This window comes from Anabrus simplex, chromosome 3 (assembly GCF_040414725.1).
Source record: "Anabrus simplex isolate iqAnaSimp1 chromosome 3, ASM4041472v1, whole genome shotgun sequence".
Taxonomy (NCBI): Eukaryota; Metazoa; Arthropoda; class Insecta; order Orthoptera; family Tettigoniidae; genus Anabrus; species Anabrus simplex.
In genome coordinates this window covers 499,468,764-499,485,991 of record NC_090267.1, presented here as the reverse complement: position 1 = coordinate 499,485,991, position 17,228 = coordinate 499,468,764, and the positions used below count along the sequence as shown (strand labels likewise).

At 45.2% G+C, this 17,228-nt stretch overlaps 2 non-coding genes across 2 annotated transcripts; both read right to left on the bottom strand.

Annotated features, from left to right (window-relative positions):
- Nucleotides 1-5,413: 5,413 nt before the first annotated feature.
- On the bottom strand, nt 5,414-5,487 carry TRNAN-GUU (transfer RNA asparagine (anticodon GUU)). Its single transcript has one exon. It is a non-coding gene; the product is annotated as a tRNA-Asn (tRNA).
- A 3,823-nt stretch (nt 5,488-9,310) lies between these two features.
- On the bottom strand, nt 9,311-9,384 carry TRNAN-GUU (transfer RNA asparagine (anticodon GUU)). The gene has a single exon. It is a non-coding gene; the product is annotated as a tRNA-Asn (tRNA).
- Nucleotides 9,385-17,228: the final 7,844 nt, after the last annotated feature.

The following is a 17,228-nucleotide window of genomic DNA, read 5'->3' as shown; positions in this document are numbered from 1 at the left end:
ACTGTGAAATAATATGTTAATTGTAATGTGAAATGTACTGATGAAAAAAATAATATTTAATTGTGTGAAGGGTAAAGAGAATTGTATTAATGTCAAAATGTATCTATGAAATGTAGTGAAATATTGCTAAAACGTAATGTGCCATGTAAGGTACATGCGGTAATTAACCCTGTATGTACGTGTACTCAGGTGGAAACCAGTTGCATGTGTGGCAACTAGTTTCTTTCCTAAGGGGGGAGGTGTCATGTCCAGGGACACGAGCCTTCATCAAGTAGCAGTACATAAGTAATACATAGTGATTACTTTGGTAACTCAATCCATTGGCCGTGCTGTCTGAGCAGTCATGAGTTTGGGTAACAAAGAATGACAGTTAAAGACAGAGTTGTGTGAGGTCTTACGAGTAAGTCGATACGGACAAATCCAAATAGTCACGTCCTGTCGTCTGGAAATGCCAAAAAAAGGGGGTAGTTTGAAGGATCCCATACTTAAAAATTAATGGGCAACCCAACTAAGTGAAACGGGACGCAGAGTCATGTTTATAATGACAAGTATAAGAAATAGGGGAGTTATTTAATGAGCACAGGGTTAAGGGCGAGAAGTCAAGTTCATGTTAATAAATATTGCCACATGCATAGTGTAGAATTTGTGATACATGGGGGAGGCGGTAGCACCAATAGTAAGCCAGTAAGGCTTTATCTAAGAGGAGGGGAGACCCTCATAACATATGCTAGTCCCTTTAAATACGTATGCAATTGAAGGAACAAGCGTCTTATTGCATTAGTCTTCAGTTTGGAAGCCTTGCCTTCCGCTCACGTCAGGGAATCGCTATCGATTCTCCAAGCGGTCTCGCTACTTAGAATATTTCTTAGAGGATCAAAGTGAACGGTGGTACTGACACTTGGTATTCACCATTCATACTTTGATTCTCGACTTAACCCCTAGTTCTTCTGGGTGTTATCGTAGTTGGCAACTTAAAGCTGAGGAATCCCTGTGAGACTCCACGAGACTCTGTTTTTACGTCGTTTTAGCATTTCAGTGGTACTCTAATGCTTCAGAGTCCACTTGCATTTACTTGGAGTAGCCGTTCTGAGGAAGGCTAGTTCCAGTACATCACTTTACGTGACCGACTTCAATTGTACGTGTATATTCTTTGTACATCATCTGTCAATATACGCACATATATAGGAAATCATATGAGTTTCAACTCTTAACACCGGGCGAGTTGGCCGTGCGCGTAGAGGCGCGCGGCTGTGAGCTTGCATCCGGGAGATAGTAGGTTCGAATCCCACTATCGACAGCCCTGAAAATGGTTTTCCGTGGTTTCCCATTTTCACACCAGGCAAATGCTGGGGCTGTACCTTAATTAAGGCCACGGCCGCTTCCTTCCAACTCCTAGGTCTTTCCCATCCCATCGTCGCCATAAGACCTATCTGTGTCGGTGCGACGTAAAGCCCCTAGTAAAGCCCCTAGCAACTCTTAACAACCAACTTACTTAACGCCTATAAATTACCATCTTATATCCCTCTCGTTTTTAGTACTGTTGTTAGCCATCAGGCGATTCCACTCACCGCTCGGCGTCTCACCTGTTGGCCGGGATACGACAGCCCAGTTTCGATTCCCGCCTCTGCCACGAAATTTGAGAAGTTTTACGAGGGCTGGAACGGGGTCCACTCAGCTTCGGGCGGTCAACTGAGTAGAGGTGGGATTGATTCCCACCCCAGCCATCGTGGAAGTGGTTTTCCGTGGTTTCCCATTTCTCCACGCAAATGCCAGGATGGTACCTAACTTAAGGCCAAGGCCACTTCCTTCTATCTTCCTTGTCTATCCCTTCCAATCTTCCCATCACCCGTAAGGCCCCTGTTCAGCATAGCAGGTGAAGCCACTTGGGCGAGGTACTGGTTCTATACAGTTGTATCCCCGACCCAAAATCTCACGCTCCAGGACACTGCCCTTGAGGCGGTAGAAGTTGGATCCCTCGCTGAGTCCGAGGGAAAAAGCGACCCTGGAGGGAAAACAGGTTAAGAACTAGAGGAAGTGAAGAAGAAGAACGTGCCAATGCTCTTTTCATTTATAATTAAAAAATATGATTTAATGTCCGCCTCTCTGGTGTAGGGAAAAGTGTGATTAGCTGCCACCCTGGCGACCCTGGTTCGATTACCGCCGCTGCCACGAAATTTGAAATGTTTTACGAGGGCTAGAACGGGGTCCACTCAGCTTCGGGAGGTCAACAGAGTAGAGGTGGGTTCGATTAACACCTCAGCCATCGTGGAAGTGGTTTTCCGTGGTTTCCCAATTCTCCTCCACGCAAATGCCAGGATGGTACCTAACATAAGGCCACGGCCACTTCCTACTTTCTTCCTTGTCTATCCCTTCCAATCTTCCCATCCCTCGTAAGGCCCCTGTTCCGCATGGCAGGTGAGGCCACCTGGAGGAAGTACTGGTTCTATAAAGTTGTATCCCCGACCCAAAGTCTCACGCTCCAGGACACTGCCCTTGAGGCGGTAGAGGTGGGATTCCTCGCTGAATCCGAAGAAAAAACCGACCCTGGAGCGAAAACAGGTTAAGAACTAGAGGAGGAGAAGAACGTGCCAATGGTATTTTTATTTATAATTAATAAATGTGACTTAATGTCCGCCTCTTTGGTGTAGTGGAAAGTGTGATTAGCTGCCACCCCAAAGGCCCTGGTTCGATTCCCGCCTCTGCCACGAAATTTGAAAAGTTTTACGAGGGCTGAAACCCGGTCCACTCAGCTTCAGGAGGTCAACTGTGTAGAGGTGGGTTTGATTCCCACCTCAGCCATCGTGGAAGTGGTTTACCGTGGTTTCCCACTTCTCCTCCACGCAAATGCCAGGTTGGTACATAACTTAAGGCCACGGCCACTGCCTTCTTTCTTCCTTGTCTATCCCCTCCAATCTTCCGTCCCCCATAATGCCCCTGTTCTGCATACCAGGTAAGGCCACTTGGGCGAGGTACTGGTTCTATACAGTTGTATTCCCCCATCCCAAAGTCTCACGCTCCAGCACACTGCCCTTGTGGCGGTAAAGGTGGGATCCGTTGCTGAGTCCGAGGGAAAAACCAACCCTGGAGGTTAAACAGATTAAGAGAGAAATAAATATGATTTAATTCTCTGAAAATATATAGGAGAGGGAGAGAGACACTATGCAGACAAGGAGGTCGCCGATGAGCGGTCAACTCGAGAGACTTTCACCAGGCGTTCCCGGGGTCCAACAATATTAAAAAAAATTGGCGTAATTCCGAAGAACAGTACTTTAATGTAGCCTAAAACGTGGCCACTAGTTGTGAAAGAGAGGAAGAGAGAATTAATCAGAATTCTTGTATAACCTATCTTATGTAAGATGGAATCGAGGTACAAATTTCAAATAAAAGATGTCTCCCGCCCCCGGGTGGGCTCGAATCACCAACCTTTCGGTTGCGCTAACCCATCGCGCCACGGAGGCCCGTGAACGCTGTACTACATTTCAGAAATTAATTGTCATAAGAGAGAGTTTTACAATAGGCAGGCTGATCTGACAACGGAAGAACGTGCCGTCCGCGTTTGTGGTGTAGTGGTTAGTGTGATTAGGTGACACCCCCGGATTTGATTCCCGGCTCTGAAACGGATTTTGAAAAGTGGTTCGAGGGCTGGAACGGGGTCCACTCAACCTAGGGAGGGCAACTGAGTAGAGGTGGGGTCGATTCCCACCTCAGCCGTCCTCGAAGTGGTTTTCCGTGGTTTCCCAATTCTCCTCCAAGCAAATGCCGGAATGGTGCCTAACTTAAGGCCGCAGCCGCTTCCTTCCATGCCTGACCTTTCCAATCTTCCCATTCCTTCCTCAAGGCCCCTGTTCAGCATAGCAGGTGCGGCAACCTAGGCGAGGTACTGGTCATCCTCCCCAGTTGTATCGCCCGACCCGATATCTGAAGCTCCAGGACACCGCCCTAGAGGCGGTAGAGGTGGGATCCCTCGCTGAGTCCGAGGGAAAACCGACTCTTGAGGGAAAACAGATTAAGAACTAGAGGAAGAGAAAAAGAAGAAGAAGAAGAACGTGCCAATGGTATTTTTATTTATAATTAATAAATATGATATAATGCCCGCCTCTGTGGTGTAGTGGAAAGTGTGATTAGCTGCCACCCCGGAGGAACTGGTTTGATTACCGCCTCTGCCACGAAATTTGAAAAGTTTTACGAGGGCTGGAACGGTGTCCACTCAGCTTCGGGAGGTCAACTGATTAGAGAGGTGGGTTCGATTCCCACCTCAGCCATCGTGGAAGTGGTTTTCCGTGGTTCCCCACTTCTCCTCCACGCAAATGTCAGGATGGTACATAACTTAAGCCACGGCCACGGCCACTTCCTTCTTTCTTCCTTGTCTATCACTTCCAAACTTCCCATCCCCCGTAAGGCCCCTGTTCAGCATAGCAGATGAGGCCACCTGGGTGAGGTACTGGTCATCCTCCACAGTTGTATCCCCCGACCCAATGTCTGAAGCTCCAGGACACCGCCCTTGAGGCGATAGAGGTGGGATCAATCGCTGAATCCGCGGGAAAAACCGACCCCAGGGGGAAAACAGATTATGAACTAGAGGAAGAGAATAAGAAGAAGAACGTGCGAATGCTCTTTTTATTTATGATTAATAAATATGATTTAATGTCCGCCTCTGTGGTGTAGTGGAATGTGTGATTAGCTGCCACGTCGGAGGCCCTGGTTCGATTTCCGCCTCTGCTACTAGATTTGAAAAGTTTTACGAGGGCTAGAACGGGGTCCACTCAGCTTCGGGAGGTTAACTGCGTAGAGGTGGGTTCGATTCCCACCTCAGCCAACCTGGAAGTGGTTTTCCGTGGTTTCCCACTTCTGCTCCACGCAAATGCCAGGATGGTACCTAACTTAAGGCCACGGCCACTTCCTTCTTTCTTCCTTGTCTATCCCGTACAATCTTCCCATCCCCCGTAAGGCCCCTGTTCAGCATAGCAGGTGAGGCCACTTGGGCGAGGTACTGGTTCTATACAGTTGTATCCGCCCACCCAAAGTCTCACGCTCCAGGACACTGCCATTGAGGCAGTATAGGTGGGATCCCTCGCTGAGTCCGAGGGAAAAACCAACCCTGGAGGGTAAACAGATTAAGAAAGAAAGAAATATGATTTAATACTCTGTAAATATATAGGAGAGGGAGAGAGAGATACTATGCGGACAAGGAGGTCGCCGATGAGGGGCGAACACGAGACACTTTCACCACGCGTCTCCGGTTTCCACACAGTATTAAAATAATCGGCGTAATGCCGAAGAACAATACTTTAATGTAGCCTCAGAATGGCCACTAGTTGTGAACGAGAGAAGGAGAGATTTAATCAGAATTCTTGTATAACCTCTCTTATTTACGATGGAATCGAGGTACAGATTTCACATAAAATTCGTCTCCGGCCCCCGGGTGGGCTCGAACCACCAACCTTGCGCTGAACAGCCGAACGCGCTAGCCGACTGCGCCACGGAGGCTTGCAAACAACGTCTGATATTTCAGTATACATTGTCGTAAGAGAAAGAGTTTTACATTGAGCTGGCTGGTCCTACAAGGAAAGAATGAGCTATTGCCCTTTTATTTTTCGTTTATAAAAATGGTTCAGTCTGCTTATGTGGTGTAGTTGTTGATGTTATTAGCTGCAACACCGAGAAGCATGGAGTATTGTGTTCGATTCTCGACTCTGCCACGAAAATTGAAAAAATGTACGATGGCAGGTACGTGTTGATTCAGCCCCGAGATGTCAATTGAGTAGAGGGGGTTTGATTCCCAACTCAGCCATTCTCGAGGTGGGTTTCCGTGGTTTCTCATTTCTTCTCTAGGCAAAGGCTACTTACTTAAGACCACGGCCGCTTCAATCTTCTTCCTTGCCTATCCCTTCCAGTCTTCCCATCGCCCACAAGGCCCCGGTCATCATAGCATGAGGGGCAGCCTGGGCGAGGTACTGGTCCTCCTTCCCAGCTTCATCTACAACCCAATGTCTCACGCTCCAGGACACGTTCTTTGAGACGAGCTAATACGCTTAAACAGGTCTAGGAGGGAGAGTGACTCATTACAGGTACGCAGGTCGCCTATGAGTCGTCAGCTGGAAAGATCTGCACCAGCCTTCTCCGGAGTTGTAAGTCCATCAAATAAACGCTATGCTTAACGCCGAAGAAGAGTAAATCATCAACATCATCATCATCTGTTTACCCTCCAGGTTCGGTTTTTCCCTCGGACTTAGCGAGGGATCCCACCTCTACCGCCTCAAGGGCAGTGTCCTGGAGCTTCAGACTCTTGGTCGGGGGATATGACCAGTACCTCGCCCAGGCGGCCTCACCTGCTATGCTGACCTGGGGCCTTGTGGGGGGATTGGAAGATTGGAAGGGATAGGCAAGGAAGATGGATGGAAGCGGCCGTGGCCTTAAGTTAGGTACCTTCCCGTTATTCGCCTGGAGGAGAAGTGGGAAAGCACGGAAAACCACTTCCAGGATGGCTGAGGTGGGAATCGAACCCACCTCTACTCACTTGACCTCCCGAGGCTGAGTGGACCCCGTTCCAGCCCTCGTACCGCTTTTCAAATTTCGTGGCAGAGCCGGGAATCGAACCCGGGCCTCCGGGCGTGGCAGCTAATCACGCTAACCATTACACCACAGAGGCGGACAGAAGAGTAAATACTGGACATAATTTGTGTATGAGTGTGCGAGAGAGAGATTCAGTTAGAAGTCTGCTAGAACCACTTATATGATCAAGACAAAGTTATTCAATAGAATCAGTCAGTAACACCCGGGTGGGCGCGAACCACCAATCTTTCGGATAACAGCCGAACAGGCCAACCCATAGCACCACGGTGTCTTGCAACATGTTATACATCACAGAAATACATTGTCGTAAGAACTGACCAGGCTGATCTGACGAGGGTAGAATGTGCAAATGCTCTTTTTATTTATCATGACCGGACGAGTTTGCCGTGCGGTTAGGGGCGCGACGCTGTGAGCTTGCATCTGAGAGATGGTGGGTTCGAGCCCCACTGTCGGCAGCCCTGAAAATGGTTTTCCGTGGTTTCTCATTTTCACACCAGGCAAATGCTGGCGCTGTACCTTAATTAAGGCCACAGCCTCTTCCTTCCTAATCCTAATCCTTTCCTATCACACCGAAGCCATAAGGCGTATCTGTGTCGGTGCGACGTAAAACTATTTCTAGCAGTATTTCCGCCTTTGCGGTGTAGTGGTTAGTGTGATTATCTGCCACCCACGGAGGCCCTTGTTCTATTCCCGGCACTGCCACGAAATTTGAAAAGTGATATGAGGGCTGGAACGGGGTCGGCTCTGCCTCGGGAGGTCAAATGAGTTGAGGGGTTCGATTCCCACCTCAGCCATCCTGGAAGTGGTTTTCCGTGGTTTCCCGCTTCTCCTCAAGGCAAATGCCGGGTTGGTACCAATCTTAAGGCCAAGACCGCTTCCTTCCTCTTGCTCGTCTATCCCTACCAATCTTCCCATTCCCCTACAAGGCCCCTCCTCAGCATAACAGGTGAGACCGCGTGGCGAGGCACTGGTTCTCCTCCCCAGTTGTATCCCCAACACATTGTCTCACTTTCCAGGACACTGCCCTTGAGGCGGTAGAGGTGGGATCCCTCACTGTGTCCGGGGGAGAAACCAACCCTGGAGGGTACACAGATTAAGAAAGGAAGACAGAATAAATATGATGTAATACACTTAAAAATGTATAGGAGGGGTGAGAGTGTGAGAGAGAGATTGCAGACGAGGAGGTCGCCGGTGAGACGTCAGCACGATAGATTTGCTCCAGGCCTCGCCGGTGTCCACCCTAGGCCGCGTGCACACCGAGCGCGCTTCGCATAGTGTGTCGCGTGTTGCTCAACGCCAAGCGTCACGCTAAGCATAACCAGTGTTTTGTTCCTAAGGCAGGTGATCACACCGTCCGCGCTCTGCTGCCCTGAACGCCTACCTTACAGCTAAGCGAAGCGCCAGACAACGCGCAGTGTTGGTTAATTGCTTAGCGTTACCTAGCTGGTTCTGAAGCTATGGAAGAAGAAATTATTCATGGAGTGTTTCAAGGAGAAGAAATATGGAACCCAAGACACAAAAACTATAAAAATGTAACTGTTTTGCAAAATAAGTGGACTTAAGTATCTGCAACAGTTTTTTCGCATTCCTACAGTAAACATATACGGTACTATTACTTCTACGGTCACGCTTTACTGTGCTTAACGTTGTGACAGGATGAAATTGCGTATGGATTTTTTGACGGAAGTGTCCGAGGACAAGTTCGGCTGCCAGGTGCAGGTCTTTTGAATTGACTCCCTGTAGGTGACCTGCATCGAGATGAGGATGAAATGATTATGGCTACACACATACACCCAGCCTCCATGCCAATGGAAATTACTAATTATGATTAAAATTCCCGACTCTATCGGAAATCGAACTCGGGACTCCTGCAACCAAAGGCCAGTACGGTAACCATTTAGCTATGTAGTCGGACACTTTGTGACAAAGTGCATAGAATCTCCCAGACTCTGCCATATCGGTTTATAATTTTGCCAATGGAGGGTGGTAACATAATGTGTATCTCTCTGCAGGCTAGTAGTGGGCTTGGAAGTAAATATTTCTGTTTATGAATTATATTTGTCACATATTTACCCTACTTTAGTTACGATGATAAATTGTGTATGCTAACTGTAACAATATTGCGAAATACTATGCATAATTATTTCATAACGAGCGTGATTTAGTCGGAAATGTAATTTCCACCTGTTTGCTGCCCGGTGCTCTTCGACAATTGGGAAATTTGAATTTCTCCCAATACATCTCTGCTACTTGTCGCCACATTTCAGTTGCTGGATTTGGAAGGTCAAAGGTATATTTTGTCATTCTTAAGTAATCATAAAATTTATGGCGATGAAGTCTTGCATCTCTGTACAAACGATGGAATTCTCCGAAAGTAATTCGTTCTTCCTTAAATTCATGAACCCACTAATATTCAATTTTAGGTAACTATTATCCATCGATGAACTGTTTCTATTGTACTTGGATAACGGCATTAGTTCGTGACCACCTTAAAACGCTTCGCGCTAAACTAAGCTGAGAGCACGGCGTGAACAGCAAGCACTTCAAGCTACACACTATGCGAAGCGCTCTCGGTGTGCACGCAGCCTAAGGAAAGCTGGCCGCAATGCCGAAGACGAGTAATTAACATATCACTAGTTGTCAGCGACAGAGAGAGATTCATTCAGAATCCTGTTTTAACTTCTCATTTGTACCATAAGTATATAGGTACCGTAGTTGTTCCATAAAACCCGTCATCCGCCCCCGGCTGGGCTCGAACCACCAACCTTTCGGTTAACAGCCGAATGCGCTAACCTATTGCGCCACGGAAACTTGCAGAAAAACGTTCATATTACAGAAACACATTGTCATGAGCCAGACTTTTACATTGTGCTGGATGCTCTAACAAAGAAAAGTATCACATAATGCCCTATTATTTTGCATTTATAAAGATTGTTCACCTCTGTGGTTCGGTGGTTAGTGTGATTAGCTGCCACCCCGTTAAGCTTTGAGTCCCGGATTCGATACCTGGCTCTGTCGCGAAATTCAAAAGAGCCAGGAGGACTGGAACGGGTAACCTTCAGCCTCGACGGGTCAACCGTGTATAGGGGTTTCGATTCCCAACAGTAGTATAATAGGACATTTCTGCCGCCGCCACCTCCTCCGGGCTCCCAGGGGCCCATCCACCTCCGTCTCACGGGAGGCCCTCCCAGAGGCCCCCTCCGCCTCACGGGGGCCCTCCCAGAAGCCTCCTCTGCCTCCGCCTCCCGAGAGACCTTCCCAGAGGCCTCCTCCGCCTCCCGCGGGAAATTTGAATTTGTAAACAGAGCCACGTGCTTTTTGACAGCTGTCATCGACAACAACGCATCGCTAACCTCACTGCTGCCATCTTGACGGGCCTAAACCTCAGTGGTATCAACTTAACCTAACTAGCGCGAGGTAAACAAATCCACGTGTTTTTTGACAGCCACGTGCTTTTTTGACAGACAACAACGCATCGCTAACCTCACTGCTGCCATCTTGACGGGCCTAAACCTCAGTAGTACCAACTTAACCTCACAAGCGCGAGATAAACAAAGCCACGTGCTTTTTGACAGCCACGTGCTTTTTTGACAGCTGTCATCCGCCATCTTTAAACTACAGAGCACCGTGCTGCCCTCTTTATCGCAGTAGCTGCAAATTCGTCACCTGTCATCGGCAGTGCTGCCATCTTGGCGGGCCTAAACCTTAGTGCTACCAACTTAACCTCACTAGCGCGAGGTAAACAAATCCACGTGTTTTTTGACAGCCACGTGCTTTTTGACAGACAACAACGCATCGCTAACCTCACTGCTGCCATCTTGGCGGGCCTAAACCTTAGTGCTACAAATTTAACCTCACTAGCGCGAGATAAACAAAGCCACGTGCTTTTTTGACAGCTGTCATCCGATATTTTTAAACTACAGAGCACCGTGCTGCCCTCTTTATCGCAGTAGCTGCAAATTCGTCACCTGTCATCGGCAATGCTGCCATCTTGGCGGGTCTAAACCTTAGTGCTACCAACTTAACCTCACTAGCGCGAGATAAACAAATCCACGTGCAGCTGTCATCCACCATCTTTAATCTATAGAACACAGTGCTGCCCTCTTTAGCTAGATACCTGTGGTGGCAGGCAATTCTACGGGACAACAGCCATCTATGAGTACAGTGCTGCCCTCTTTGTGGTGGCGGCAAATTCCACGTGCTCTTGTTTGGAAACAAAGCCACATGCTTTTCTGACAGCTGTCACCCGCCATCTTTAACGAACAGAGCACTATGCTACTATCATGCGGGCAATTTCGTTAGCTGTCATCCGCCATTTTTAATGAACAGAGCACCGTGCTGCCCTCATGCGGGGCAATTTCGTTAGCTGTCCTCCGCCATCTTTAATGAAAAGAGCACCGTGCTGCCATCTTTGTGTTGGCATCTTTATTCTTTGACATGTGGTGGCGGCAAATTCTACATCCACAATCTGAGAGCACCATGACGTACTCTTGGTTGTGGCGGACAATTTAAAAAGAACATGTCAAGAAATACCTTTGTTCTAAAAGAAAACAAGACTACGGTTCTGAACGGCTTGCGTAAGACAGCGATTGTTATAACCTCCTTTTCCCTGCATAGCTTTATCGAATACTTGAAGATTATATTACAAAATAAGTGATTAAGAATATAATCGATACAACATATGATCAGAACATTGAATGATGTGTTTGGGGTGCACTTTCGTTCTAAGAGAATCGAACCCGAGACTGCTCGGTGAGAGGCAAGCACACTAAACCAAACCGTAGGAGCCGGCAATTCTCTTTCTATATAATAATTTCGTGTGGCTATTTCTAGTCAAGTGCAGTCTAAAAATAAATCCTAGTCTTGTCAAATCAGGAAGGGTAACTGGCTAAATCCTGGTCTTTCAGCGTCAGGAAGGGCAACCGGCCGTAAAACAGATTCTTGCTATTTAAAATCTCATGTTAGGAAGGGGCACTCGGCTGTAAAACATATTTTTAATCCCGGCCCTGCCACGCTAGGAACCACATCTAGCTGTAAAAAAGGAGCTCCAAACATTTACAGTGTTAAGCTTTAGGAACAGGCTATGGGTTACATTTTTATTCTACCGCATAGAACACTATCTTTGAAGTTGTATCGGCGCAGTCAGTCAGAGCGTTGACTGAAATTGTACACTCATCTTCCGGCTGTAGTAACCTTGAACGAGGACACTGCGTGCTGATAAGCCACTTGTAACTCACGGAACGTTTTCTTAGCCGTGTAGCATTTAGCTCGTGTAAGTTCCTAACATAAAATATTATGATTGTACGGAGAGGTTAAAACACAGTGCCAGCACATAGCCCACTCCTATCGAAAGAGCTTGCACTGTGCCGGCATATAGGCTACTCCTGTTGAAGGAGTCTGCACAAGGTTTAACGCCCCCATCAACAGCCCTTACTTAATGCTGGCTTTTTGCACACCCTCGAAACTACCTAAGAATGTAATATACAATAGTACGGAGAGGGTAAAACCCGGTGCTGGTACATACCCTACTCCTACCGAAGAGGCCTGCACAAGGCTTAACGCCTCCATCCGACAGATGAATCACCATCAACATCTTGCACCCGCAATCAGTTTCGGAGAAGCCTGCACAAGGTTTAACGCTTCCATCCGACAGATGAATCACCATCAACATCTCATACCCGCAATCAGTTTCGGAGAAGCCTGCACAAGGTTTAACGCCCCCATCAAGAGCCCTTACTTAATGCTGGCTTTTTGCACACCCTCGAAACTACCTAAGAATGTAATATACTACAGTAGGGAGAAGGTAAAACCCGGTGCCGGCACATAGCCTACTCCTGCCGAAAGAGCCTGCACAAGGCTTATCGCCTCCATCCGACTGATGAATCACCATCAACATCTTGTACTCACAATCATTTTCGAAGGAGTCTGCACAAGGTTTAACGTCCACATCAACAGCCCTTACTTAATGCTGGCTTTTTGCACACCCTCGAAACTACCTAAGAATGTAATATACTACAGTAGGGAGAAGGTAAAACCCGGTGCCGGCACATAGCCTACTCCTGCCGAAAGAGCCTGCACAAGGCTTATCGCCTCCATCCGACTGATGAATCACCATCAACATCTTGTACTCACAATCATTTTCGAAGGAGTCTGCACAAGGTTTAACGTCCACATCAACAGCCCTTACTTAATGCTGGCTTTTTGCACGCCCTCGAAACTACCTAAGAATGTAATATACTACAGTAGGGAGAGGGTAAAACCCGGTGCCGGCACATAGCCTACTCCTGCCGAAAGAGCCTGCACACAGCTTATCGCCTCCATCCGACTGATGAATCACCATCAACATCTTGTACTCACAATCATTTTCGAAGGAGTCTGCACAAGGTTTAACGTCCCCATCAACAGCCCTTACTTAATGCTGGCTTTTTGCACGCCCTCGAAACTACCTGAGAATGTAATATGCAACAGTAGGATCGCCTCCATCCGACAAATGAATCACCCTCAACACTCGTGTGCCCCCAATCATTCTCGCTATTTCGAGAGATAGCGGGTTCGAACCCCTACGGTCGGAAGCCGTAAAAAAGCAAATGCTAGGCGAGGGACTAGCGCGATCGTCATAACGTGTAATTACATGGTCTAGCTAGATGCGGTTTTAGCTCAATACCTTTAAGTGCCTACAGGTAAGGAATATCGCGGATGTAGCTTAGTACCCTCCCGTTTAAGTCCAGAGGTCGAGGATCGCGCGCTAACTTTCCAAGGCTCGATCCGCTGCAGAACTCTTAAATTCTGACACCTCGGCATCAACAGCAGGTTCGATCCCGGCTTAAATACGTCAGCCTGCAGAACTCAGCGTACCACTTTCAGGAGAGCTCTTGTTTTATAAACATTTCGTTCCAACTGTACTGCAAACGTCTGCAATTCTTGATATCCGCTTGGTAACAAGGAGCATATTTACTCGCTGCAGTCTGCGTGAAGCGCTCACATTCTTTGTGTGTGTCTATTACGTGCACATCTCCCGTCTAAGTACTGTCCGCTGTGAATATTATTCTTCAGCCTTCAACTTAAGGTAAGCCTGAACTGTTAGTTACTGTTTCCAAAGCAACTTCTACGCTAGGTAATAAACATCTACATTCATATATGTTTGTTCTTTTCTTTTTAGGTACAACTAGAATATTATCATTCGAGTTACAGGCTTGAAAGTACGCATTTTATTCATCCGAGTAACAGTCTGCAGCACGTGCATTTTTAAGGTATGTTTTCGAACTTTGAGTTGTAAAGATAGCTAGGCTAGCTGACGTACCCTACACGATATTCATATATGTTTCTTCTTTTTGGGGTACGACCAGAATATTATCATTCGAGTTTCAGGCTTAAACGCACGCATTTTATTCATCCGAGAAACAGTTTGCAGCGCGAAGATTTTAAGGTATGTCCGACCTCTATACGTTGAAACTTGGTTTCTTCCAAACATCGTAAATTGAGTCTAATCATAAATAGTTGTTCTCTTCAATCTTCATGCTATAGACGAGGTTAATCTTATAATTTCAAACTCACAGCAATGTCCGACCTCTATACGTTGAAACTTGGTTTCTTCCGAACATCTTAACTTTAGTCTATTGATAAATAGTCGTTCTCTTCAATCCTCATGCTATAGACGAGGTTAATTTTATAATTTCAAACACACATAGCTATGTCTGACCTCAACAGGCTGAAACTTGGTTTCTTCTAAAACATCGTAACTTTAGTCTATTGATAAATAGTTATTTTCTTTAATCTGCATGTCATGGAAGAGGTTAATCTTATAATTTCAAACTCACAGCAATGTCCGACCTCTATACGTTGAAACTTGGTTTCTTCCGAACATAGCAACTTTAGTCTATTGATAAATAGTTGTTCTCTTCAATGTTTTATGCTATAGACCAGGTTAATCTTATAATTTCAAACTCACAGCAATGTCCGACCTCTATACGTTGAAACTTGGTTTCTTCCGAACATCGTAACTTTAGTCTATTGATAAATAGTTATTTTCTTTAATCTGCATGTCATAGAAGAGGTTAATCTTATAATTTCAAACTCACAGCCATGTCTGACCTCTATACGTTGAAACTTGGTTTCTTCCGAACATAGCAACTTTAGTGTATTGATAAATAGTTGTTCTCTTCAATCTTTCATGCTGTAGAAGAGGTTAATGTTATAATTTCAAACTCACAGCCATGTCTGACCTCTATAGGTTGAAACTTGGTTTCTTCCGAACATCGTAACTTTAGTCTATTGATAAATAGTTGTTCTCTTTAATCCACATGCTGTAGAAGAGGTTAATCTTATAATTTCAAACTCACAGCCATGTCCGACCTCTATAGGTTGAAACTTGGTTTCTTCCGAACATCACAACTTTAGTCTAATGATAAATAGTTGTTCTCATTAATCCACATGCTGTAGAAGAGGTTAATCTTATAATTTCAAACTCACAGCCATGTCCGACCTCTATACGTTGAAACTTGGTTTCTTCCGAACATCACAACTTTAGTCTAATGATAAATAGTTGTTCCCTTCAATCCTCATGCTGTAGAAGAGGTTAATCGTATAATTTCAAACTCACAGCCATGTGCGAACTCTATAGGTTGAAACTTGGTTTCTTCCGAACATCACAACTTTAGTCTAATGATAAATAGTTGTTCTCATTAATCCACATGCTGTAGAAGAGGTTAATCTTATAATTTCAAACTCACAGCCATGTCCGACCTCTATACGTTGAAACTTGGTTTTTTCCGAACATCACAACTTTAGTCTAATGATAAATAGTTGTTCCCTTCAATCCTCATGCTGTAGAAGAGGTTAATCGTATAATTTCAAACTCACAGCCATGTCCGACCTCTATAGGTTGAAATTTGGTTTCTTCCGAACATCACAACTTTAGTCTAATGATAAATAGTTATTCTCTTCAGTCAGCATGCTGTAGAAGAGGTTAATCTTATAATTTCAAACTTTCAGCAATGTCTGACTTCTATATGTTGAAACTTGGTTTCTTTCGAACATAGCAATTTTCGCCTAATCTCTATTGGTTGTTCTGTTTTCAGATGTTCCCCTGCTGTGAGGAATGCAATGTAACGTTTACAAGGCGAGATAACTTCATGCGTCATATGAAATCAAAACACCCTAGCATAACATCTGCTTTATGTAAAGTTTGTAGTGTGTATTTTGCTAACTTAGAGCGATACGAGGCTCACTTAGTAGAAGCGCATCAGGTATCTACTTGCCCTCAGGTAATAGGAGAAAAGCGTAAAAAAACGGATGTAGCTGTAGAAAGTACTAGTAGTAAAAAACCTAGAAAACATCATGAACTTCAAACTATTCACTGCGAGCACTGTAACACTGATGTACCATCTTCACATTTTCAGAGACACTTACGGAGTAATGAGCATAAAAATAATGCGTGTAGAAGTGGTAGTAACGCAAATATCGAGGAAATTAATACAGCATTTAAAAGTAGGATTTCTAGTTACAGAATTCGCACCAGTCAAAAGTTTCAGAGCATTTCAAACTTTTTAAATTGTGTTCAACCGGATGTACAACAGCTTCTTGCTAAATCTTTGTCCAATCATAATTTATTTAAAGTTAATTTTGAACTTTTCGCCTTGTACATTAAAAGCACGGATGAATCCGAAATAACGGACATTAAATCATTTAATACGAAGAATTTTGTCATAAGTGAGTCGACTAATTTTGGTGATGTACTTAGGGATGTCCCTAACATTATTTCAACTAAGAGCGAGGAATTTCAGGAAAAGGAATCAGGGTGGGCTTTAGTTGAAATAATGTATCTAGAAGTTAACATCAATAAGTACAATCCTATGCGAGGATCTTCGCACATCGAGCTGCCGACATGGATTCAGCAAAGAAAAGCTGTTGTAAACATCCAAAACAATGATGAGGCATGTTTTGCATGGGCGGTGATGTCGGCTTTAAATCCTGCTAAATCGAATGTAGCGAATAGAACATCATCGTATCCACACTATTCAACGCAGCTAAATTTCGATAGTATAGAATTTCCTGTGCAGTTAAAAGATATTAAGCGCTTTGAGGAACTAAATAACATTAGCATTAATGTGTATAGTGTAGAGAAAAAGTATGTAGTAGGCCCTCTGTATTATACATGTCGTAAGAAGAGTACTCATGTTAACTTACTCTATATCGAAAACAGTGAGAATAGCCACTTTTGCTGGATTAAAAATCTGAGTAGACTTGTTGGTAGTCAGTTGTCAAAACATGATGGTAAAAAGTGACTATGTGATGAATGCTTGCAGTATTTTAGAACTGAAGGTCAGTTAACGAAGCATTCCAAGAATGACTGCAATCGTGTGCGTACAGAGATACCTACTACAGGGAATAATGTTTTAAAATTTACAAATTTTCACAAGCAGATGTGGGTACCTTTCGTGATTTATGCAGACTTTGAAGCCATCCTCACGCCATGCAACACATGCTTACCTAATCCTGACAACTCTTTCACTAATACTACGCACATGCATGTCCCGTATAGCTTCGCGTATTACATCAAGTGTAGTTATGATAGTACGCTTAACAAGTTAGAGCTGTATCGAGGACCTGATGCTGCTAAAGTATTTTTAGAAAGACTTGAAAGTGATGCAGTTCGT